The sequence below is a fragment of the Eulemur rufifrons genome, chromosome 8, assembly GCF_041146395.1.
Source record: "Eulemur rufifrons isolate Redbay chromosome 8, OSU_ERuf_1, whole genome shotgun sequence".
In the NCBI taxonomy this organism is placed as follows: Eukaryota; Metazoa; Chordata; class Mammalia; order Primates; family Lemuridae; genus Eulemur; species Eulemur rufifrons.
The window spans coordinates 81,243,941-81,261,907 of NC_090990.1; the positions used below are offsets into that span (position 1 = coordinate 81,243,941).

Below are 17,967 nucleotides of genomic sequence, written 5' to 3' on the forward strand. Positions count from 1 at the left end.
ATTTACACTGGGAAATTGCAATAAAATTAGAGTTTTTCTACTGCATAAGGGAAGAGTTGTGACCACTTCTCTAATTGTTTCATTCATTCAGAGACAAGGTCTCGCTCTGTCACCCAGGCTGGAGTGCAGTGGAGTGGTAGCTCACTGAAACCTCAAACTTCTGGCCTCAAGAGATTCTCCTACCTCAGCTTCCCAAGTAGCTGACAGGCATATCCCACCATGCCTGGCTAATTTTTCCATTTTTTATAAACATGGGGTTTCACTATGTTGCTCAGGCTCATCTTGAATTATTGACCTCAAGCAATCTTTCCCCCTCAGCCTCCTAAAGTGCTAGGATTACATGCACGAGCTACTGTGCCTGGCCTAACTGTTGCTTTTAAATTGTGCTTCACCAGGTTGAGAGTTGAAATTTGAGACTTGTACAAATAACAAAATGGCACCACAGACAGAACCCCAGCCTCTAGACACCATTTTGCAACTCCTACTTGGACAGGCTTCATAGGAACCACCTAGGGTAAGGATCTGAATATTCTATTGCTCTGAGGTTTTGAATATGTGCAATATATGTCTTACTCATTTAAGAGGTTTTCTTGATTCTGTACCCTATATAGCAAGTTAATTCATTTACATACCTAAAGGTACATTTTGTAACAAGTTCCTCTTAGAGAGTATATCAGAAAATAATAAGCATCAAGGACAAATGGTCTATGAGTAGTTTAATTAAGGTTTTTGTTTTGCTTTGAGTGTGTGTGTGTTTTATTTTATGGCAGGGGTTAATTAAGCATCTGATCAACTGTTTAATTTCAGACTAAAACTATGTAGGCATGATCTATGTCAGAGAGCTTTGGAAACTTGATTGTTCGCTCACTTCTGTGCAACCAATGCTGGAAATAAATCCAGGTCCTGCCTGTGGGTACACTCTCTCGGCCTGCCTCCTTAAGGGTGTCCATCCATTGAACTGAATGTCCATGTTATTCTCCTCAATCTCCACAAGAAGCACACACCTGGCTTGGCTAAGAGGTGAAACACACCACTCTGCACTTGCATGGAGATACACAATAACCACATTGCAGTTATGTTCCAGGGAGTTGAACTCTGAACTTGTCATTCAATACTTATCAAAACCTTGCATTAAAGAGGAAAATGTTTAAAGGAATACAACAAACACATCATTTCTTTTACAACTCTATTTCTATATTGCATCACCGATAGGATCAGATCATTCTGACTTCTCATATAATTGTTACATACTGGGGTGATACCACCAGCCTTGTATTAGGAATTGCCTAAGAAACTGACTGTTACTTAGGACAGTGAGTGCTGGATCACACAGTGTCTTTTTTGAAATCCATGAAGGAATTTTCTCTTAGGTATCAGGAAAGTTGGGCTTTTTGTGAGCAACTCATTTATCTCATAGACACTGATATATTAATACTTGATTATGTGGATGTCTAAAGGCTGAGTTACATCATAACCCCCTACCCCCATGATAAAAGTACGGGACTTCATGACATACATTTTATCATTTGAAGTCTCATTTGCTCTGTCTTGATGTCCTCACTCACTTTACCTTATTATATTGTATAAATTTATATACACTGCCTCAAATTCTTACTATAAAATAGGACATTAATGACATTATAAGCTTTTAAAAAATTTAGTTAACTTATAATTATACATACTAATAGATATTTTAATTATGATAGTGATATGTAACTATAGGTACTTTTTATTGCAGGCACTCAATGAATGTTTAAAAACCACAAAATTGTCATCTTATGCACTAAATATTTCAATTTATGAAAGATTTATCTTCATGAAGTTATTTATTTATTTATCTACCTACCTGTGTATCTATTTATTGACTGAGACAGAGTCTTGCTCTGTTGTCAGTCTAGAGTGCCGTAGTATCAGCCTAGCTCACAGCAACCTCAAACACCTGGGCTCAAATGATCCTCCTGCCTCAGCCTCCCGAGTAGCTGGGAATATAGGCACATGCTACGATGCCCGGCTAATTTTTCTATTTTTAGTATAGATGGGGTCTCGCTCTTCGTCAGACTGGTCTCAAACTCCTGAGCTCAAGTGATCCTCCTGCCTTGGCCTCCCAGAGTGCTAGGATTATAGGTATGAGCTACCACGCCTGGCTCATGAAGCTATTTAAACTCAGAAAATATTTGTATAAAATTTTGCTCTGGCCGGGCGCGGTGACTCACACCTGTAATCCTAGCGCTCTGGGAGGCCGAGGTGGGTGGATCGTTTGAGCTCAGGAGTTCAGAGACCAGCCTGAGCAAGAGCGAGACCCCATCTCTACTAAAAAATAGAAAGAAATTATATGGACAGCTAAAAATATATATAGAAAAAATTAGCCGGGCATGGTGGTGCATGCCTGTAGTCCCAGCTGCTCGGGAGGCTGAGACAGGAGGATCCCTTGAGCTCAGGAGTTTGAGGTTGCTGTGAGCTAGGCTGACGCCACGGCACTCACTCTAGCCTGGGCAACAGAGAGAGACTCTGTCTCAAAAAAAAAAAAAAAAAAATTTTGCTCTATTTGTTTAATAAGTTATATTAAAGTAAGTCCTATTTTTAAATCAGTGCTGTGGTACATGGGCTCATGTAATTCAGTTGTTTTTAAAATGTCATTGTTTTTATACTGAATTCTGCTTTTCAACATGATACAAAGAGAGTTTGAAACACAATAAATTAACATACTGTCAAGATTTGTTAGCTCAGTACTCCTTAGACTAATAGAAGGAAATAATTAACCAGCTTTCCTTTTCTTATATTCTTTTTGGTTGGTTCACTCAGAGTAAAGTATGGTTAACAAATAAAATTCTCTGCATAAGGGAAAAAAATGTAAAAGAAAAATTTGTGTTTTGGCAGTCAGTCAGTCATTCTCAATTAAAATTCATTTGTGAGTTGCTTTCTGTACCGTTGGCACAATATAATGTCTCCATGTGACAAGACCATAACAGAACTATGGCGGTGTAAGCTGGTAAGTCAAGTTGATAAATGCTATTCATCTCAATGCCTACTGTTTATGATCTCCTCAGGTTAATTGGTATTCCACATATCAAGAAACTCTTTTGTATACTAATGTGCTTCAGGAATCAACATAAGTTTTGCTATACAGAGAGAATAATTTTCAAAGGAAACCATGAAATCATTTAAGTCAAAGTCCATTAAATGACTACTATAGTTTTAGAACAGGCAAGAAAAAACAAATTATAAATGAACATCTTTTATCCTCCTACCCAGCAATTTCGCCTCTAGAAATTAATTCTAAGATAATAAAACAACTTGTGCAAACATTTATATACAAGTATGGTATTTGCAATGTTCTTGTATATAAAATTTTGAAAAAAAATCAATAATAGGAGAATGGTTAATTAATCCATATGCTGGAACACTGTGTAGCCATTAATAACAATATTTACTGATATCAGAGAAGACTATAACATATTTTTGATTAAATGAGGATGCTACAAAATATTATTATATGATCTTAATTTTATTTTTATAATATATGTTAACAAAAGACAATGGTTTAAGGCCAAAATGTTTACAGTGTTTATTTCTGGGAAGTAGACAAACAGCAACAGTTATAAATTTTGTTTTGTTAAGTCTTGGTTCTTTTCCATAATTTTCCCTCCCTTTTTTTTTTTTTTTTTTTTTTTTGAGGGATTGGGAGGTGGGGGTAATAAACACGAACTTCAGTAATTAGGAAAAAATAAAAATATTATTTTTTAAAACTTCTTTTAAACTTTAAGATAGGGGTCTTGCTATGTTGCCCAGGCTGGCCTTGAACTCCTGGGCTCAAGTGATCCTCCGGTTTCAGCCTCCCAAGTAGCTGGGACTACAGTGAGTGGACTGTACCCACCTTAGCAATGTTTGCATATTGCAGAAAAATAAATCATCTAACAAAATTTAAATCTTTCATCCTTTTTCTGAAACAAATAGCATCATCAACAGACATTTGCTGAAAGTTTGCTAGAGAATTGTCACTCAATGTGTGCTGTTGACCAGCTGCATCACGTCACCTAGAAGTCTGCCATAAACACAGAATCTCAGGCCCCACCTCAGACCAACGGAATCACAGTTTTCAGTTGAACAAGATCCCCAGGTATTTCCTATGTAAAATACATGAAAGTTTGAGAAGCACTGTGTCAGAGCATTGTACTAGTATTGGAGATACCAACAAGGTATAAGGCAGGTCCTCTAAGCAGTTTCTAGGTTGAGACGTGAGGAATATACATAAAAGATAAACTATACAAGGAGCATATGCCAACTGACAGATGAGAGGTATAGACAATTAATGGTGTAGGTGCTTGAAGGAAGTCAAGAATCACTCAAGGCTGGGATAGCTGGTGATATCCAGAGAGACGGTACAGTTGGCCCTCCACACCCACAGGTTCCATATCTGTGGATTCAACCAAACTTGGATCAAAAATATTTGAAAAAAAATGCATCTGTACTGAACACGTACAGACTTTTTTGTCATTATTCCCTAAACAATACAACAACATTTATTTAGCATTGACATTATATTAGATATTATAAGTAATCTAGAGATGGTTTAAAGTATATGGGAGGGTAGGCAAAGGGTTAGAGGCAAATACCGTGCCATTTTATATCAGGGACTTGAGCAACCTTGAGTTTTTATATTTGAGGGAGGTCATGGAATCACCACCCTTGGATACCAAGGGACAATCTACTCGGGAAATAAGAATAAAGGGAATATGGTATACTCTGCCCTCCTTTGCGTTAGTTTACTCTCTAAGTTTTGTAAATTTTATATACCTAGAGCTCTGGGTAGGGTCATTGTACTGAGACAAACTATGTGGTCTCAACAGCGTAGTTATGGTACATAAAACAGCATGTATAACATATAAATGTATAACCTTGTGAATGAGGGTAGGCTATTTTTCCCAAACATATGTGTTTCACTTTTTACATTAAATGTGTTAAATTTAGGTTTTATTTAAAATATAAGGAAACTCCCTTTTGAAGCACTTCTGAAAGGGAGTGCATAGAAATTGGAAAGTATAGAATTCTTTTATAATGTGAATAGTCAATTCCTAAATTATATGTACTGTGAGCTAATATTTTCATTATATTTGAATTATGTGCTTTCAAAAAGATCAAGCATATATGTACTTAACTATATAGAACTAATGGTTAGTGCTTTGCTATCTGGTGTCACTAAGCAAAAGTCAACATACAAAGATGAAAGGATGGCATGTCTGCATGGTTACACTTAAGGACCCCCAAAGTTGCTCTCTTTGGCCTTCCATATGGTAGGACTGTCTCACTGAGATATAAATAAAATGTCTTACTAATAACATCCTGAGAACAGTGTACTATTCATACCAACTGTAACCGATCCTGGACTCAAACCTGGCACTGGTGTCAATGGCTTTTACCTACTGATAGACTTGTAAGGTGACAGGCTCTTTCGTGTCCAAAAATGGTAACTTCCCAGGGTCTCAAGAAGGTTTAAAAATATTTTCTTTCCATCACAACACAAAGTCTACTGTCTTTAAGTAATGCAGCTGAGGGTTGACATTTGAAGCTGACAAGTAGCACATGCATTAGGCAGATAAAGCCTGGCACATGTTCTTGTGGCCTCCTGGGATTTGAAATGCTAGCAGCTCCAGCTGGTGGTGATGCTGCATCCTCCATGCACGCTGCTTTAGGCAAAGCTGAGCCCCTCCTTCTGACTGTGATGGGGATATGTTTGATTGAAATATGGTTATGATTATTTTTATGATATTCAGAACAAGTAATCTCCTCTATAAATAAGAAAGTGGAAAGAAAAAAGGTTAAATAGTAAGCTAAAAGCCCTTAAAGGAAATAGTATCATTTGGTAAAAAATAGTTCATGCAGGTGAAGAGTAGTAAAAGAATCACTAGGGGGAAATATTTTTTAAGAGGAAAAAGAAAATAAAAGGACTGAAAGGCAAATATTTTGTGAGAATCATTCAGATAGACATGTTGAAAAATAGTGAGGCAAAGGAGGCTGATATAAGGAGTGGGGAAATGAAAACCACTTAAGGGCTGGGGAAATGGAAATCAGGTAAATGCCAAAATTAAAAAAGAAAAAGAAAAAGAAAAGGTATACTACAGAAGATACTTATGTAAATTCTTCAATCCCTGTGGGGGCCAAAGTGGTACCTATGGAATGAAAAGCAAAGGACAAGAAAGTGGGGGCAGAAGTGGGGGGGGGCATAGTCCTGTTAAATAAAATTTATGGGAGGCCATGAGTTTGCGCTGAGCTCCTGCCATAGGCCCAACAGACCAAACCAAAATGGAGTCACTCATGGTAAAATTCCATGTCACCAAGTGGAAGCTAAGTTGTTTATCTGACCTTTCAGGAAATCAGCAGAGTGAGAGATAACAGCCAAATCTCCACACAAGCCAGTTTTAGGCAGCATGATAAGAAAATCCCCTCTGCTTTAACCTTTTCAAGAAAAATAACTCTAAAACAATCATTCTGCTTTTTGTTTTCTGTTTCTGCTTTCCTCAGCCCTTTTCTGCCTAAAACCAAACTCTTCTGCTCAGATCATTGGCGTACTCATTCTATTTTATAGAAGGAGGTGTTTCCTGATTCTAGAATCGCAAATAAAAGCCAATTAAGATTTTTAAACTAAATTTGTTGTAATTTTGTCTTTTGACAGTCTTTAGCCTGAATGGAAGATGTTAAGGCCAGAGAAGTAGGCAAAGCTACAACAAAATTCAAAATACTAGGAGAGTCATAAGAAGTACCAAATTCCAAAGGATACATAGGTAATTGTCTTCACAGAATTAAAATTCCATGGGTGACAGTTTCATGATAGGTTATCGAAGTGAATCAGGATATCATATAACTAATCTTTTGAGGTTGGTACCTAGAATGTCACCACTCTCATGTACAAAATATCTATTGGTGCTACTATCACAAACAGAAATCATGCTGGAGATACCAGAGACTAACCCAGCAGGAGAATTCATTCTGAAGTGCTTTGAGGACATTTAAAACATGGTTCTTGCATTAGATGAAGTTATAATTTGTAAAAATTATATTCTTGAGATTTTGAATCATAAAAATTCAAGATGGAACCATGCAAAACAAAGTTCAAATCCTGGCTTTAGTTTTTAATAAGAATATGTCTTTTGGAAAAAAATAAAAAGATAAATTTTTAAAAGTTTTAAAATAAGCTTCTTTGGGCCTCAGTTTCTTCATCTGTACGATGGGCACTAGAAATCTACTTTGAAGGGAATTGAGGATTAGAGTGAATGGGTATAAAGTTTTTGGATCAGTGACTGGATATAGCAGTCACAACAAATAGCTCATGAGGTGTATATTTAAACAATACATAATGGAAATTTAATTCATATCTTTCCCTGAACTTTCATTCATCCACTCAAAAAGACATATATTGAGTTCCTACTATGTACCAGACACTCTTCTGAATAGATCAGTGAAAAAACAAAAGTTCTTTTCTCTTCCTGGAGTTTACATGCTAGTGGGAGGAAACAAAACGTAAATGTGTTCAATAAGTAAATGGTACAGTTTGTTTAGAAGCTAATATTTGTTACAGAAAAAAGTAACACAAAATAGGGTAGAAGAAGCAATTGAGAATGTCAGGGTGTACAACTATAAATGGGGGGCAGGCTAGATCTGTTTGAGAACGAGACATTCAAGCACAAATACTATTAAGCACAAATAACTGAGATAACTAGGTACCAATTTGAATTTCTGCAAATAAATTGTGAATGATATATGGTTGGTGTTTTATTGTCATTATTATTGAAAGGTTTTAAAAAAGCTAAATTTTGGGGGGAAAAAGATGGCGGAGTGGAGGTGACCTCCTGGATTCGCGCTCCTGGAGGGGAAGGCATAGATCTCGGCCTGCCACAATGCTAGAGGTTCGCTCCCCCACAAGAACGGCGGTGTGAATCCATGGAGAATCAGCGTGGGACACAGAGAGCAAGAAAAGTCTGAGGTGAACGGGAAATAAGATCTCGAAAATCTGGAGAGTGCAGGACAGACAATAGAGAGTGGAGTGTGGAATGGCTGTACCCACCTCACCAGAGAGTGCGGTGGGTTCAGCCCCACAGGAAAGCAGCTTGTTCCCCCACTGACCTCCACACCCACTCAATTGGAGATCTGCCTGAAGTCGGTGCAGAATCGCCACAGGAGACATGGGGCACTGTGGAGAAGAGACATTAGCGGGAGGCATTTTGGACCCGGGGCTCTGTGCGCGGACTACATCTGGCGGGAAAGGGTCTGCGAAAAGCTGCAACAGGTGCCTAGCAGACACCGAACTGTCTCCTTTACGCGGGGGGCTGGGCTCCCTTGGTCCACGGCTCCTCCGGCCCCTGCCGGACCCTGAGCATTCAACCCCAGCACCAGTGATCTGCAGTCCGGCGGCCTCCATTGTCGGGGTACACAGCCTAGCTGCTGCGGAGCGATTGGGTACCGGGCGGCTCCCTGGGCGGCTCCCTCCCCTAGTCCGTGGACCGACACTAGGAGCTCCGCCTTTGTATGAACACCGAGTGCTTCCCCGGTTGCAAGAGAGTGGAGCGTGGACCTTGCGGACATTGGGGCGGGCGGACCATCGCCTGTGGGAGCTGCAGCGGCTGGGGCGCTGGGTGAGGGAGGGCACCGACCCCTCCCCCCAGCCACTGTTTTTCACGCAGAGAGAGGCGGAAACTACCCCTGGAGAGGAAAAGGCAGGGAAAGGGTCGCTTTACGTATGCATTTAGAACAGCCCAGTGTCTTGGCTCTCAAACCGGTTTGGGGTCAGGTTAATTCTCTGGGGCTGGACCCAACAGGAGAGCCCCCCAGCAGAGGTAGCAAAATCCTGAACAACACGCGAAGGGCTCTCCCTAGCGACAGAGGAGGCAGCTTACCTGGTCTGCTACACTGCCTAAGATCAGTGTGCACGGCGTGCCTCTATCCAGACTAAAGCTGAAAGAAGGGATCTTAATGATTCATCCAGATGGGAAGGGCTCAGCAAAAGAACTATGGGAGTATAAAGAATCAAGCTGAAACCTTGCCCTCAAAGAGGATTACTAGTTCTCCACCAATTGACACAAACCAGATTCAAAATAGCAACATGTCACAGGAAGAATTTCAAACATGGATCATAAATAAGCTGAACATTATGCAAGAAAAAATGGATAACCAACACAAAGAAACCACAAAAAAGATCCAGGACTTGGAAGAAAAATTCACTAAAGAAATTGAAATATTGAAGAAAAATCAAACTGAACTCCTGGAAATGAAGAATTTATTCAGGGAGCTACAAAACACAGTGCAAAGTCTGAAGAGCAGGGTTGATCAAACAGAAGAAAGAATCTCAGAGATCGAAGATAACACTTTGCAATTAAATAAGTCAGTCACAGAGATAGAGCACAGAAACAAGAGAAAAGACCAGAGTCTACAAGAAATGTGGGATTATGTGAAGAAGCCTAACATGAGAGTTATTGGCATTCCTGAGGGTGAAGAAGACAATAAGCAAGGGTTGGATAAGCTATTTGAAGATATAATTGAGGAAAATTTCCCAGGCCTTGCCAAATCTCTAGATATACAGGTTTAAGAAGCTCAAAGAACCCCTGGGAGATTCATAGCAAATAGGAAGATACCACGTGATGCAGTTACCAGACTGACCAAAATATCCACTAAAGAGGCCCTTCTTCGAGCTGTAAGGAGAAAGAAACAAGTAACATACAAAGGAAAGTCCATCCGAATCATGCCAGATTTCTCAACTGAAACCTTACAAGCAAGAAGAGATTGGGGCCCCATTCTCACTCTTCTGAAACAGAATAATGCCCAGCCTAGAATCCTGTACCCAGCTAAGCTCAGTTTTATATATGAAGGTGAAATTAAGACATTCTCAGATAAACAAAAACTCAGAGAATTCACCAAGACAAGACGAGCTCTCCAAGAAGTACTCAAAACAGAATTACATACGGTCCAGCACAAGAAAGACCCACGAATGTAAAACTACTCAAGAGATAAAGATAAAAACCCAGTTATCACAATGGCTCAAGAGAGAAAACATAACAATGAAATTCAACCCAACATGAGGAACAGAAATCTGTCTCACTTATCAGTTCTCTCATTAAATGTGAATGGATTGAATTCACCACTCAAGAGACATAGACTGGCCCAATGGATAAAAAAAATACAAGCCAAGTATCTGCTATCTTCAGGAAACTCATCTAACCTGCAAGGATGCATTTAGACTGAAAATAAAAGGGTGGAAATTGATATTTCAAGCAAATGGAAGCCAAAAGAAAGCTGGCGTGGCGGTTTTAATCTCCAATAACTTAGTTTTTAAATCAACAAAAGTAATGAAAGACAAAGATGGTTACTATATACTGGTGAAGGGTACAATTCAACAAGAAGACATAACTATATTTAATATATATGCACCCAACTTAGGTGCACCCAGATTCATAAAGCAAACCCTACTTGATCTGAACCAAATGATAGATAACAACACTTTAATAGCCAGAGACTTTAACACACCGCTGACAGTACAGGACAGATCCTCCAAACAAAAAATAAACAAAGAAATAATGGATTTAAATAGAATGCTAGAACAAATGGGCCTGACTGACATCTACAGGACATTCTACCCAAAAACCACTGAATATACTTTCTTCTCATCAGCTCATGGGACATTCTCCAAGATTGACCATATCCTAGGACATAAAGCATGTCTTAAAAAATTTAAAAATATAGAAATTATACCATGCATCTTCTCAGATCACAGTGGAATAAAGGTAACAATGAACCCGAACAGAAATTGTCATTTCTACTCAAAGTCATGGAAGCTAAACAACCTTCTCCTGAACGATCATTTTATAAATGAAGAAATTAAGTCGGAAATCAAAAGATTCTTTGAATTAAATGACAAAGGAGACACAACTCATCAAAATCTGTGGGACACAGCTAAAGCAGTCCTGAGAGGAAAATTTATTTCCATAAATGCCTATACCAAAAAGACAGAAAACTTACAAATAGACAATCTAATGAATAGACTCAAAGAGCTGGAGAAAGAAGAACAGACTGACCCCAAACCCAGCAGGAGAGAAATTATTAAGATTAAATCAGAACTAAATGAAAAGGACAACAATCAAACCATAAGGGAGATTAATAAAACAAAAAGTTGGTTCTTTGAAAAAATAAACAAAATTGACACACCTCTGGCTAGACTAACCAAGAGCAGAAAAGAAAAAACTCTTACAACCTCCATCAGGAACATGAAAGGAGAAATCACGACTGATGCCACAGAGATACATTATATCATCTATGAATTCTACAAAAATCTTTATGCACACAAATTAGATAACGTGGAGGAAATGGACAAATTTTTTGAAACACACAGCCTTCCCAGGCTCAACCAGGAAGAAATAGAATTCCTGAATAGACCGATATCTAGATCTGAAATCGAAACAGCAAAAAAAAACCTTCCCAAAAAGAAAAGCCCTGGACCAGATGGGTTCACACCTGAATTTTACCATACCTACAAACAAGAACTGGTGCCCATCCTACATAAACTATTCTCCAATAGCGAGAAGGACGGGATTCTCCCCAACACTTTTTACCAAGCCAACATAATCCTGATACCAAAACCAGGAAAGGATGCAACAAAAAAAGAAAACTACAGACCAATATCCCTTATGAATATAGATGCAAAAATTCTCAATAAAATCCTAGCAAATCGAATTCAAGTGCTTATCAAAAAAATAATCCATCACGACCAAGTGGGCTTCATCCCAGAGATGCAGGGATGGTTTAACATATGCAAATCTATAAATGTAATTCACCACATAAATAGAAGCAAAAATAAAGATCATATGATCCTCTCAGTAGATGCAGAAAAAGCATTTGACAAAATTTAACACCCTTTTATGATAAGAACACTTAACAAAATAGGCATAGATGGGGCCTATCTAAAAATGATACAAGCCATATATGACAAACCCACAGCCAACATCATACTGAATGGGGAAAAACTGAAAAGCATTCTCACTTCGAACTGGAACCAGACAAGGCTGCCCACTGTCTCCATTACTTTTCAACATAGTATTGGAAGTCCTTGTGAGAGCTATCAGGCAAGAGAGCAGAATCAAGGGAGTCCAAATAGGGAAAGAAGAGATCAAACTCTTATTCTTTTCTGATGATTGATGTTATATCTAGAAAACCCCAAGGATTCAACCAAGAGACTCCTGGAAGTGATCAATGAATTCAGTAAAGTCTCAGGATACAAAATCAATACACACAAATCAGAGGCATTCATATATGCCAATAACAGTCAAACAGAGAACCAAATTAAGGACTCAATACCCTTCAAAATAGCAACAAAGAAAATAAAATACCTAGGAATATATTTAACTAAGGAGGTAAAGGACCTCTATAGGGAGAACTATGAAACACTGAGGAAGGAAATCGCAGAACATGTAAATAGGTGGAAAACCATACCATGCTCATGGATCGGTAGAATCAACATTGTTAAAATGTCTATACTGCCCAAAGTTATCTACAGATTCAATGCAATCCCTATTAAATTACCAACATCATTTTTCACAGATATAGAAAAAATAATTTTACGCTTTGTATGGAACCAGAGAAGACCCCATTTAGCAAAAGCAATTTTAAGCAACAAAAACAAAATGGGAGGTATTAATTTGCCAGATTTCAAACTATACTACAAGGCTGTGATTATAAAAACTGCTTGGTATTGGCACAAGTGCAGGGACACAGACCAGTGGAACAGAACAGAAAATCCAAATATAAAACCATCCTCATATAGCCATCTAATCTTTGACAAAGCAGACAAAAACATACTCTGGGGAAAAGATTCCTTATTTAATAAATATGGCTGGGAAAACTGGATAGCCACATGTAGAAGACTAAAACAGGACACACAGCTCTCACCCCTCACAAAAATCAAATCCACGGTGGATAACAGACTTAAACCTTAGGTCAGAAACTATTAGAATTCTAGAAGAAAATGTAGGAAAGACTCTTACAGACATTGGCCTAGGCAAAGAATTTATGAGGAAGACCCCTAAGGCAATCACAGCAGCAACAAAAATAAATAAATGGGACCTGATCAAATTAAAAAGCTTCTGCACAGCCAAAGAAACAGTCACGAGAGTAAACAGACAACCTACAGAATGGGAAAAAATTTTCACATACTACACATCAGATAAAGGACTGATAACAAGAATCTATTTAGAACTCAGGAAAATCAGTAAGAAAAAATCGAACAACCCTATCAAAAAGTGGGCAAAGGACACGAATAGAAATTTTTCAAAAGAAGACAGAATAATGGCCAACAAATATATGAAAAAATGTTCAACATCTCTAATCATCAGGGAAATGCAAATCAAAACCACAATGAGATATCACTTAACCCCAGTGAGAATGGCCTTTATCAAAAAGTCCCAAAACAATACATGTTGGCGTGGATGCGGAGAGACAGGAACACTCATACACTGCTGGTGGGACTGCAAACTAGTGCAGCCCCTGTGGAAAGCAATATGGAAATACCTTAAACAGATTCAAGTAGACCTACCATTCGATCCAGCAATCCCATTATTGGGCATCTACCCAGAAGAACAAAAGTCATTCTATAAAAAAGACACTTGCATCCAAATGCTTATAGCAGCACAATTCACAATTGCAAAGATGTGGAAACAACCCAAATGCCCATCAAATCATGAATGGATTAGCAAAATGTGGTATATGTATACCATGGAATATTATTCAGCTATTAGAAATAATGGCGATATGGCATCTCTTTGGTTCTCCTGGAGAGAGTTGGAACCCATTCTATTAAGTGAAGTATCCCAAGAATGGAAAAACAAGCACCACGTGTACTCACCAGCAAATGGGTTTCCCTGAGTGCACATTTGGGAATAACACCAGTTGGGTATCGGACAGAGGTGGGGGCTAGGGGGAAGGGATGGGTGTATACCTACTTGATGAGTGCGATGCGCACTGCCTGGGGAATGAACACGCTTGAAGTTCTGACTGGGGAGGATGGGGGTGGGGGGAGGGAATGGGTGCACACCTACATGATGAGTGTGATGTGCACTGTCTAGGGAATGGACACACTTGAAGCTCAGACTCGGGGGGATGGGAAGGCATGGGCAATATATATAACCTGAACTTTTGTACTCCCATAAGGAGCTGAAATTAAAAAAAAAAGCTAAATTTGCTGTAAGAAGTGTTCTCACAACTATATGCGATTCTCCATGTTATTCATAATTTCTCTTCTGCCTATCAGAGAATGGTGTTTGTTTAAAGCACAACCATTTCTTTTCACCATATAGCAACAGTACTTGTTAAGGCCACGTTCACTGTTGTTCTTCAGTCAGGCTTCCTTCTCAAATCACTCCTCATCTGCTTTATTCTCCACAGTACTTATTTTACTTATTTGTTTGTTGTGTGTCTCCCCATTAAAACAAAAACTTGGAGATAAGAAATTTTTGTCTTTTTTATTTTTGCCATTGCAGTATCCCCATGGCCTAGGATTGCCTGACACATAAAAAGTACTTGGTACATGGCTGAATGAATAAATAAAAGTAGTAATTAAGGATTATTTTTAGAAAGGAACTACAGTTTGGAAAATCATTAGGTTACTTCACAATTAATAAAGATTTGGAATTCAGAGATTTAATATTTGCAGTTTCAACTACATAAGAAAACCTCTAAGGATACGCAATATGCACTAATTTGTAACGTTGCAGAGGCTGGTGAGTGGGAGCAAATCACTCAGCAAGTGAGCGCATCCTACAAGCTGCTCAGCCCTGACATAGCACGTGGCTCTGTCCTTCTCTACTGATGACTCAACGCATCTGCATGGAGCAAGTTACCTGCTAGCATGGTGTGAAAACTGGAGATTCAAGGTCTCAGGATGCAGTCCTCTTGCCTATAATAAGCCTTTAATATAACAAAATGCTTATTCCTAATCTAACAGTACAGAGGCAGCCTGGTGAAGTAGTCAGAGTGCAGAAACAGGGCAGGAGATCTGTGCAGATTTGTCTTAAGCTGAGTGAATGACCTGGATAGGGCACTTCATGTTTTCATGCTTCAATTTCCTTCTAGATAAAATGGGATTACAGTGATATAAGTAAATAACAATACCTATATCTCACCAAATTATAGTTAGGACCAAATGAGGTGCTCCATATTTAATTGCTTTATAAATTAAAAAAGAATCTTAGAACAGTATATTACTTCTCAAAATTAAAAACTATGATTAATATTTAGAAAAATCCCAGATTTACACAATAACTGGAATTTCTATTCATATTCATATTATATTTAAGTGTGACATTCTGGATGAGTCATTATTTCTGATATCTAGTTAGCTCTATAATCATGACTAAAATTGTATATTACTTAAAAACTAATATATATGTGTTCTTGAATGTCAACATTCTCTAAAAGAAAAACAAGACAAAAACAGTAAAATGCCTCAAAATCAAATGTATATCTGACTTTGGGAGGCCAAGGTGGAAGGATTGCTTGAGCCCAGGAGTTCCAGACCTACCTGAGCAACATAGCAAGACCTCATCTCTACAAGAAAAATTTAAAAATTAGCCAGGAGTGGTGGCACACATAGTCCCAGCTACTTGGGAGGCTGAGGCAGGAGGATTGCTTGAGGCCAGGAGTTGGAGGTTGCAGTGAGCTATGATGATGCCATTGTACTCTGGTCTGCAACAAAGCAAGACCCTGTCTCAAAAAAAAAAAAAAAAAAAAAAGGTATATCTGACACAAGGATACACATATAGATCAATGGAATCAAAAGCCTAGAAATAAATCTATACTTCTATTGTTAACTGATTTTCAACAAGAATGCCAAGACCATCTATTGGGGAAGAAATAGTATTTTCAACAAATGATGTTAGGACAACTGGATAGTCACATACACACAAAAGAATGAAGTTCAAGCCTTACTTCACACCATGTATAAAAATTAACTCAAAATGAATCAAAGACCTAAAAGTAAGACCTAAAACTAAAAAACTCTTAGAAGACAACATAGGGGTAAAACCTTCATGACTTTGGATTTGGAAAAGCATTCTTATATACGACACCAAAAGTATAAGCAACAAAAGGAAAAGAAAGATAAATCAGACTTCATCAAAATTATATCTCAATAAAGCTGTTTAAAAGCCACATATACATATCTTGCTCAATTTTTGCAAACTTTACACAAAAATTTTCTTTTTATTTTCCTTTTTTAAAAAACTTCTCTGAAAGAATTAATTTATTAATATCAGACAGGCTATCTATAATTATAAAACAAAAAAAGATGTTCTTTTACTGACTTTGTTTTGATTACATAAAATGTGACAAAAATAATACTTAAAAATGTTTAAAGCTAAATGTATCTACATCATATTATGTTTGTTTCTTATTTCTCAAAAATAATGCCACTGCACCCTTGAAACCTTGGCTAGTATCATGCTGTAAGAGTACAGAGTATCATCGTTAAATAGTGATAATCAGCCAGGCGCAGTGACTCACACCTGTAATCCCAGTACTTTGGGAGGCTGAGGAGGATCACTTGAGGCCAGGCTTTCAAGACCAGCATGGGCAACATGGCAAGACCCCATCTCTACAAAAAATTTAAAAATTAGCCAGGTGTGGTAGTGTGTGCCTATAATCTTAGCTACCTGTGAAGCTGAGGCAGGAGGATGGCTTGAACCCAGGAGTCTGAGGTTGCAGTGACCTATGATGATACCACGGCACTCTAGCCTGGGCAAGAGAGGGACACCTTGTCTCAAAAAAAAAAAAAAAGTGATAATCATAATAACCTCTACCATATTGGTGATAATGATGTTAATTAATATTTATTAAGTGTTAACTATATTCTAGGGAGTTTGCATGAATTATCTCATTATTTACAATAATAATTCTATGAGGTAGATAATCATTATTACAATTTCACAGATGAAGAAATTAAGATTTTGAGAGCATACCTAACTTGACCAAGAGTACAGCTACTGAGTGGTAGAGGTAGGATTTGAACTTAGGCAGATAACAGAACTCTGGTTCTTAACCACTTTGCTATACTTCTTGGTTCCTACTGTGAAAAAAAATAAAAATCATGTAACACATTGCCCAGAGCTGTAAATTTTAAAACTGTAAATTATATCTCTAAGCCATACAAAGGTAAAAAGAAAAGGGATAATTCACCAAAAGTACTAAAACATTTATTTTACGCAGCCAAAATTCAGAATTTTGGAGTTGGAAAGAGAAGCATAGATCATTTAGTTTGATGACGGCTTAGTGCAAATGATAAAACAAGACTTGGCCTAACGCTTAAGGTTTTACGAAATAAAGGAAATTCAGTGATGATGACTTTCCCACAGGTATGATTGATATAGAACTCATTAATTTATTCATTAGTCATTGGTTCACTTATTCATTAGTCATTTTTCATTTCAGTCAACAAATACATATTGAACGTCAGCTACATCCCAAGCACTGTCCTAGGCTCTAGATTCTCTAAAGACAAAAATTTAAATGACAGTCCCATTCCCCAAGGGGCTCACGGTCTTGACTGGGGGGTGAAGGAGGACATAAGTGTAAAATAATATTCATGATTATAGTCCCAGACACTTGGGAGGCTGAGGCAGAAGGATCACTTGAGCCCAGGAGTTCAAGGCAGTGAGCAACGGTCCTCCCACTGCACCCCAGCCTGGGACTCTAAAAAATAAATAAACAAAATAATTACAATATAATGTGATAAGCAACACTGAATGAACACAGCAAGGAGTTATAATTATGTTGGAAAAGTCAGGGAGGGCTTCATCAAGAATATCATTAAATTAAGGGATAAGCAATTCTCCTGGAAAAGGGTAAGGGAATTCAGCATGGATCGATTAGAAACTCAAGTCCTTCAGAATTGCTTGGAGCATAGCCAGTGAGAGAGTGTATCAAGTAAGTCTATTTATT

At 38.0% G+C, this 17,967-nt stretch overlaps 1 protein-coding gene across 2 annotated transcripts in view; it reads right to left on the minus strand.

Moving 5' to 3' along the window:
- NME7 (NME/NM23 family member 7) overlaps positions 1-17,967 on the minus strand; it is a 196,312-nt gene that overhangs the window by 44,092 nt on the left and 134,253 nt on the right. The window lies entirely within an intron of this gene.